This window comes from Corvus hawaiiensis, chromosome 13 (genome assembly GCF_020740725.1).
Source record: "Corvus hawaiiensis isolate bCorHaw1 chromosome 13, bCorHaw1.pri.cur, whole genome shotgun sequence".
NCBI classification, from domain to species: Eukaryota; Metazoa; Chordata; class Aves; order Passeriformes; family Corvidae; genus Corvus; species Corvus hawaiiensis.
In genome coordinates this window covers 5,371,342-5,379,296 of record NC_063225.1, presented here as the reverse complement: position 1 = coordinate 5,379,296, position 7,955 = coordinate 5,371,342, and positions in this window count along the sequence as shown.

Here is a 7,955-nt window from a genome sequence, read left to right as displayed (position 1 = left end):
GGCCCGGCGCGGCCCCACGTGCTCCGCCGCCCGCCCCCGGGGCGGGACCGGCCCCGCCGGCGGGGCACAGCCCGGGGCACAGCCCGGCCGAGGGTGCGCGCCCCCAGGGTGCAGGCAGCGCGGGGGGGTACCGGGAGCAAGGCAGCAAAGGTGTCTCTGGAAGTGAGAGCCACCGCGGCCACGCTGCTGATGGTCCAGTGAGGGGGAACGCTGGCTCACGCCACGCCAGATCTTGGCCCGCGGGTGGCCGGTAGGGACTTCCTGAGGCTGGCAGTGCCCATGGCTCCCAGCCCTCGTTGGCAGGCAGAGGGTGCAGAGTTGGACTGGAATGTACTGGGGGCTGCCAGCACTTGGCAGAAGGAAGAGCTGTTTTGCAGCAGAAACCCCACTTTTCTCTCCCTGGGTGGGATGAAAGCTGGAGAGGGCTTCCCCTCCGATGGACAGGGAACACAAGTGCCCTGTGCCATCCTTGTCATCCAGTGACAGGGGGTTTTCCCAAGTCCCTCCTAACTAGCATCAAGGAAAACAGCTTGCAGCTAGGTCAGGCGAATATATGAGAGGGATTGGGAGTGACATAACAGCTTTCTGCCCAAAGCACTACACCACAGCTCCACTGGTTTGGCCACAAACTAGCTCCTTTTTGAGTTGTGCCCAAGAACTGGAAAAGCCCAGCCATGCTCTTGAAAGGAACTGGTGCCCTGTGGGGAGCTCTACCCTGGAAGGCAGAAACATATTTAGCCCTGGAAGGCTAAAGCATATTCAGGCTAAATCCATATTCAGCAGCAAATTCTTTGGAAAAGAGCACTGCACAGCACAGGAATGCTGGATCACTTGACCCTGTAATGGAAATCCACTCCAAACCCTCCTCCTAAACGTGAAGCTGATTTTATCTCTTCTTGCAAAACCCTCCATTTCAGCATTAACTAACCCACCTCAGACACTTGGGCCGCTCATATTTATGTGTTGAGTCTGTCTGAGTGTTGCTACATTTCTGCCTTTGGCAGTGCGCCACGGCAGCCATCCGTGAGCTGGGCAGTCCAGCTGCATGCCATGCACTTTGACCAGTCTTCCCACCTCCACTCCAGTGTCCAGCTAATGCTTTTGTCAGGAACAGTCAACCAGAGCCCATGAGAGCACTCAGACTATGAACGACACCCCAGGGAGAGACCCAGTGGCAGGTCCAGCTGCCCCAGCGTGCTGGTGACTTCTCAGAGCACCAGAGAACAAGAAACGCATGGAACTGGACACGTATTCCCACCCACACCCACCAACCTCACTGCTGGTGTTTCCCTAAATTAGTAACAACACAAAGAAAACTCCAGGTAGAGTTTAACTCCAGTGTAGGGAGAAAAAACAGCTGGAAAGGAGGGAGCACACAAGACACAGTACTTGCTTTCGAATAACCCTTCAACCTCAGGGTAATTACTGCTGTGGTGTTCTGATGAAAACAAGGTCAGGAGGAGGAAAGTGCAGGGCAAGATTCCCAGGGCTGTGCACAAGCAACTAGGACAAGGGTGTTTGTTCAGTCTTTTGAGGGGTTACTGCCTGCATTAGTCTCAGAGAGAATGCAAGACCCGGAGGGAGCTGCAGAAAAAGCATCAGCCTCTCTAAAAACAGAAAGCAAAATGTTTTCCTCCTGTCCCCAGAGGCATGAAGGCCAATGTCCTGAGGAATGTGCATGGGAAAGGATATGAAAAAGCGAGTTGTGGAGGCCAGATGGAGCAGTGCTCTCCACGGGGACAGTGCTTCTTGCAAGTACCAGCAGCTCTTTGAATGGAGACCTGCAATGGAGAGGGGCATCCCATGAGAAACTACAGTTGGGAAGTGTCTCTGCTGTCCCAGCTGGCAGAGGGAAGCTCTGGACATGGGAAGCAGAGAAGAGAGAGTAACAACCTGTCAAGGACAGGGAAGAAACAAGGAACAGAGACAGCTCCCACAGGCAAACACCACACCCAGGCTCCTACGGCCGCCAAGTTTTTGCAAGGGATGGCTCTACTTGAAAGAGTTGGGTAGGTCGAAGGTCAGGCGTAATTTCACTCCCTTCTGCAGGGACTACTTAGGCCTTGCTATAGCAGTATTTACCACTGGGTTTGGTTTCTTCTGCGCAGAGATCTGCCAGATTCTGCCGTGCATAACCCTTTCCAAGCTGTGCTGATAGCAGAGAGCCTGGTTCCGTAGCTGGGGTGATAAAGAGGAAAATAGGTGATGATGGGGCCATGCATTTCTCTGATGCAATCCTATTTATTTTCCAGCTTATACAAAGCTGTTTTCCTGTGAACAAGAGAGATGAACAATACACAGCTGATCCCTTGCCCAAGCATAAAGCCCTCATCTGCCATAAAACTGACCGGGGTGTGTATCATGGCTGATGAATGTGCAGTGACAACTTTGCTATCAGTACAGTTTCATGTTCCTTCCCTCCACTCCCTCTCAGATGCTCACAGGACCTCTCCCCGCCACCATCAGGTAGCAAAGATGCCCCCCCCCCCCCCCACCCCCAACAAAGTCCTGCTCAGCCCTTGCATGGATCTTTCTTTGGGTAGCAGCTCCTATTGTTTCAACTATCTGTTCTGCAAAGGAGTTCACTGGCTTAGGTCTATCTCAAAAGTCAGCTGTTACACCCCAGAGGGATTCCCCACCCAAAATGCTCTCACAGCACTCCTTGCAACATGGTTATCCTCTCTCACCCCAGTTTTGAGAGCCCAAAAAAATTCCCTGGCAGAGGTAGCCAGCCCCATCCTTCGCAGGCACCACTGTTTTTTAGAGTTCAAAGCTGTGGTTCAGGCCACAGCACAGGCCCCGGGAAAGTTTTGTGTTGCGTGGGATCAAGCCTCCCATCCTGCCACATGTGTTAGCCACTCCAAGTGGGAAGGAGAAATGATCTGCGGCACCAAAGCAGTGGACTAAGCCCCAGTCTGCTCTTAATCCCTCTAACAGGATAACCAAGGGCTTGTGCCAGCATCTCTAACCTCCTGCAGCCCCAGCCAGCGTCACTGCCCGCTGGCCTACCAGCACGTGGTTTCCAACGGCTGCAGAAGATATCCACTGGCTGGGACAATCCTTGCATGTAGCCAGACTTCTCTGTTTAGTTTCTTGAGGAATAAAAGGCTTCCACACTCTCTGCCCTTTCCACCAAAAGGGCAACAGTTTCTTTAAACACAGGCTGTACACTTAGGGATGCTAATGTTTAGGAATCTGGAACTTCAGGAATAATCAAAAAACCTAGATGCTTAATATCCTTGGGGCATGGAAATCTCCATAAGGCTACTGAGTGCCCTTCAGGATATCTGAAACTTCCTGATTTAAAAGGAAGAAGGCAAAGGGCAGCACCGTCCCCTGGTTTTGCTCCACTGCCCGTGGCTGATCCTGTCGGAGCTCAGATGAGATTCCAGCCAGTTTAACTTCAAGCCCTTTGCTCTAACCTAAATAAACAAGATTATACCCAGCTTAGAGCTGGTGTGTCTGTGTAAGGTACTTAATATAAGCACCTTTATATAACCCTCCTCTCTGAATCCTTTGCTGTCTTTAAGGATTTATCCATGCTTATCTCCAGCAGAAAAGGTGTTGCCTTCATCTTCATTTGGCAGATGGGAAACCAGGGGCTGCTGAGGCTCCAGGGAAGGATGTATCTCCCTTTATTTTGTCCATCCAAAAGCTAGACATGCAGGCTTGGCCTCTTACACACACTGTCTCATCAGTCAGTGGTAACAGCACCACTTCCAAAGGTCATTTGTACATGCTACAGCCAGAATTACCCTGGGAAATACCTGTCTCCTCAGTGATGATGGATTAGCACCAACCTCGGGCCAGGATTAAACCCCTGTGTGGCGGTGATTCCCTGTGGTGCTCATCTCAGAGCGCTGCCCAGGACAGATGGGGCACAGTCCACATCCCAGGCTTGCCTTGCCCTCGGTAGCCTGTTGCTTGGGAACACCAGCCTGTAACAGCAGCCCACACTCTGTCATACGCCACAGTGCACAATCGAAACCGCTGATGGATTAGAAGCTTCGAGCAGCCTGACCGTGCCTGAGCACCGAGCAGATGCCACAGGAAGATAAGGCATGGCTCTTTTGTTCTTTTTCAGGAAGTTCTTTGCAAACTCCTGCCTTGAAACGAAGCACTAAATTGTGTACTTGATAGCTTTGTTACGCAGGCTCCTCTGATAAACCAGGTTTCCATGGCAGGTTTCTGATCCTCACCCTGTTATCACACTCACAAGACCCGTCCGTACTCAAGCCACTGATTTGGTGCGTGTGCTTCTGGCGTATCCTTGATGGAAGGTCCTCCACGGCCTGCAGGGCTGAAGGCAAGCTCAAGGTCTGACTAAACACGGGGCCTGATGGCGCTAATGCTATATGAATATGGAACAACACTAATGAACTCTAACGAGCTAGACCACAGGGTTTGTTTGCAAGAGCCCAGAACCTGTCCTACCGGCTGGTGGAGAAGTGGCAGTTTGCTCATTACCGCACGCTCCCCTCCCACCCATCCATGCCGGGAGAGGCTCTGCCCAGGTGGAGGCCTTATTAATTTGTAAAGTTGTCTTTTGATCTCTGTATCTCAAAGCATAATGAGAAGGTTTGAACTCTGCCCGTCCCACCCTCTCCGTACCTCCCACTTGCTCTGATCCCCCAGAACCTGGCAGGCAAGGGGAGAACTGCCACAGCTCTAGGATTCACCTCTTCCTGGAGAGACGCATATTTGTGGCCTTCTAAAACACACTTCAGTAGCCACAACCATGGCTGATGTAGCACGAAAGCACCAGATCCTGCACACCTTCCTCTCTCTCACACGGACACCTGACTCAGTGGGGGAATCCAGGGTGATCACACCTCAAAAACAGCTCCTTATCCCCTTGGTTCACATAGGCCAAAGCAGCTCTCAGAGGCCACCTGGAGCCACTTGTGCCCCTAGGTGGAGAGGCTGGTGACCACAGATGCAGGATGTTGGCTCCTGTAGGACCTCTGCCTTGGAAGGAAGTTCATGGTGACTGATGCCTTCTGCTGGAGCTGCTGCAGGAGCTCCTGTGCTGGCAAAGAGCCATACATCCCCCCCACCCCATGACCCATCAGACCATTCCCCTTATGACTCAGTCTCTCTTCCATCCTGGATCGATCTTGCACTGCTGGCACACCAGCTGAAGCTCCCTCTCTACCACTTCCTGCCCCTTGGGCTGCACCCTCCAGAGCCGCAGTGGAAACCGCAGCAAGAGCTCATTTGGCACCGCGGTCTGTGTCCAGGAGAGCCGGCTCAGCCACTCAGTTACTCCTCTTCATGGCTCCTCCTTCCCTCAAAAGGAAATGAAAACAGCTCCAAGCCAGACATGTGTCCTCAATGAAACACATCTGTCAGAGCCATCGCCACGGTCTCACCGGGCTGTTGCCTGCTCAGGGCGTCCAGCCCCGCCATGGAGAAGCGCACGTAGCCAGTCCCAGGGGCAGCACACACCCAAGGGGACACGAGGCTGGAGCAGGGGATGCCACGGGACGGCCGGGGCAGCTGTGTCCTCCCCAAGCGCTCTGCTTGGGGCTGTGCTACCTCCTTTCTCAGCAGCGACAACAACTTCCAGGCAAGGAGCCAGCTGATAGCCCTGCGCAGCCACAGATGTCTCCATACAGTTTCCGTACACAGAGTCTGGAGAAGTGAAGACCTCCTTAGAAGAAAGAAGAGTTGGCTGATGGGCAGGGGTATGCACCCATCTCCCCCACCTGGTTCACAAATTTCCTCCAAGGGATATTTCCTAGCGCTTAAGTGTGTGATCCTTGTAAAGTCTCCCAAGTGTTTCTCCCTCCCTGCCAGGAAGTTCATGCTAACATATTTTTACAATATGCATTCAGTCAGTCATACTCCATATGTCCTCTGCAATCACCCCTCCTTCTCAGTGGGGTCTCCCATCACACCAACTACTTTGTCCAGCCTCCAACAGAGCCTTTATTAGAGCATGAACCCATTTGCCTTCTGCCATCAACTCCCCCTCCAGGCATTTTCACATTTCACTGTTCCTCTCACCTCCTTGTCCTACCCCACGGCCCAGTTAATAATAGTAGATCCCACCTATTCTGCTTTCTCCCAGTGTTCTCAGAGAGTTAAGCAGCTGCAGCTCCAGTGCTGAGTCCCTACATGTCCCCAGCTGGCAGGGGGCTGCTGCCCTGACAGCCCCAGCAGCAAAAGCAGTGGCTCTCACTGCAGACATCCAGAGTAGACAGAGTGAAAACATGTGGGTTCAACAGCCCCGCTTAGCTTCTAACAGGGCTTTGCATCCTACCAGAGCATTCCCTTTGATCTGTGTTCTGGGCCAGGTTTGTTTGTACCTCTTGAAGTCCCCCAGGGATCTATGGATGCAGCTCCAGCACCTCCTTTGACGCGTGTGGTGGGGCCAGGACTGTTATTAGGGGATTGTGTGGTAATATTTGTCCAGTTTAGGACGCTCTCTTTCAGTGGTTGCTAACCCACCTCAGGATTGAGGTAGAAAACAGAAGAGGGGTCACTTGCATCAAGACCTGATGTGGCTGATTTCATGGACACTGTGCTGTACATGCTGCTCACCTGAAAGAACCCCAGAACTTCCCCACAGCCCAGAGGGAGGTGCAGTCCCTTTATCTGTGAACGGGGCTCATTTGCACTCTTCCTCCTCTGCTGCATGCCTGCATCTTCTCACTTTTGGTAGGTTGTCTTCTGCAAGACCTGAGAATTAAGAACATATCTACCTGTGCTTCCTCCTGCTCCAGCTACGCCTGCACATCTGCCCCAGCTGCTGCAGGCGGGCAGGGAGAGCAGCTCAGCCAGCTGTGAGGCCAGTGACCCCCAAGCGCAGCACCGGGGCGGCAGAGCTGTGTTTTGTGGAGCACGTGCAGCCCCACGCAGGAGGCACGTTCGCTCCTGCTGCCTGTGGTTGCTGGCAGGCTTTCCAGGGAGCAGCCCTCGGCTCACAGAGCTGCTTGTTCGGGAGCATGTCGTGTTTTTGCCTGGTCTTGCAGCTGCCTGTCAGCTGCTGTACCAACACAGCCCTGTCTCCCGTACTCCCCCCCCCCGGCCTCTTCTCACTCCTCAGCTCTGCTCTTTGCGGTGCTCAGGATTAGCCACACCTCAGCTGGGTAAACAGGAGCTGATCCTGCCCCATCAGCCGGGGGCTTTGCAGCCTCAGCTGCCGCAAGCAAGAAGTGCTCCTTTATTTTTCTCCCCAGCGAATCTCCCTTTCATCATTCAGCAGATCTGAAGCCCTTAATTGGACACAGCAGTGAATGTGATCCTCTGCATTGGTTTCATCTTCTATTTTCTTTCTTTATCCTTTTATTCTCTTTCTTCACCCTTCTATTCTCTGCTTTTGTTCCAATCAGCTTCCTTATCTTCTGATCCGTTCCTCATTTTCTCACTCCTTTTCCCTACTCCTGTCTGTCCCCTTCTTTTTGCTTTTACACCCATCTGAGAAAAGCCACCCTTCCTTTCTGTATGTCACCTTCTGGGTGCTAAATAATTAACTAATGAACTGTTCTAGTCTGAAAAAAGCCCTGGAAGTTGTTCATAACTGCAGTCAGCACCTTAACTCAGAGGCAGTGTTTCCTGCAAATTTTTACCTGGCTTTGAAGGGATGCTGAGCAGGGAAGGAGGAGGACACCCATTCCCTGCAGCACAGCACCCTCTAGCCTTCGCCGGGGCGGTAGCTCTTTCCTGAGCTGCAAGGAGGAAGGACCTTCACCATCATCACTCAGCCACGCATCCTCCCATCCTGCCACACTCCCTACACATCCAGCCCTGCGTAACTCCAACAAAATCCTCCTGCAGCATTACTGCCAAATCCCAGGATGGGTTTCCCGGGAACTCCGGAGGTCAGGATCTTAAAGCTGGTCTGCTCTGAGGAGACGTGTGGCAAATGAGACGTCATTTCCCAAAAGTTGAGACATCGGTTTTGCAAGGTGGAGCCTGCAATGCACCAAGGTGGAATCAGCCTGGAGAAG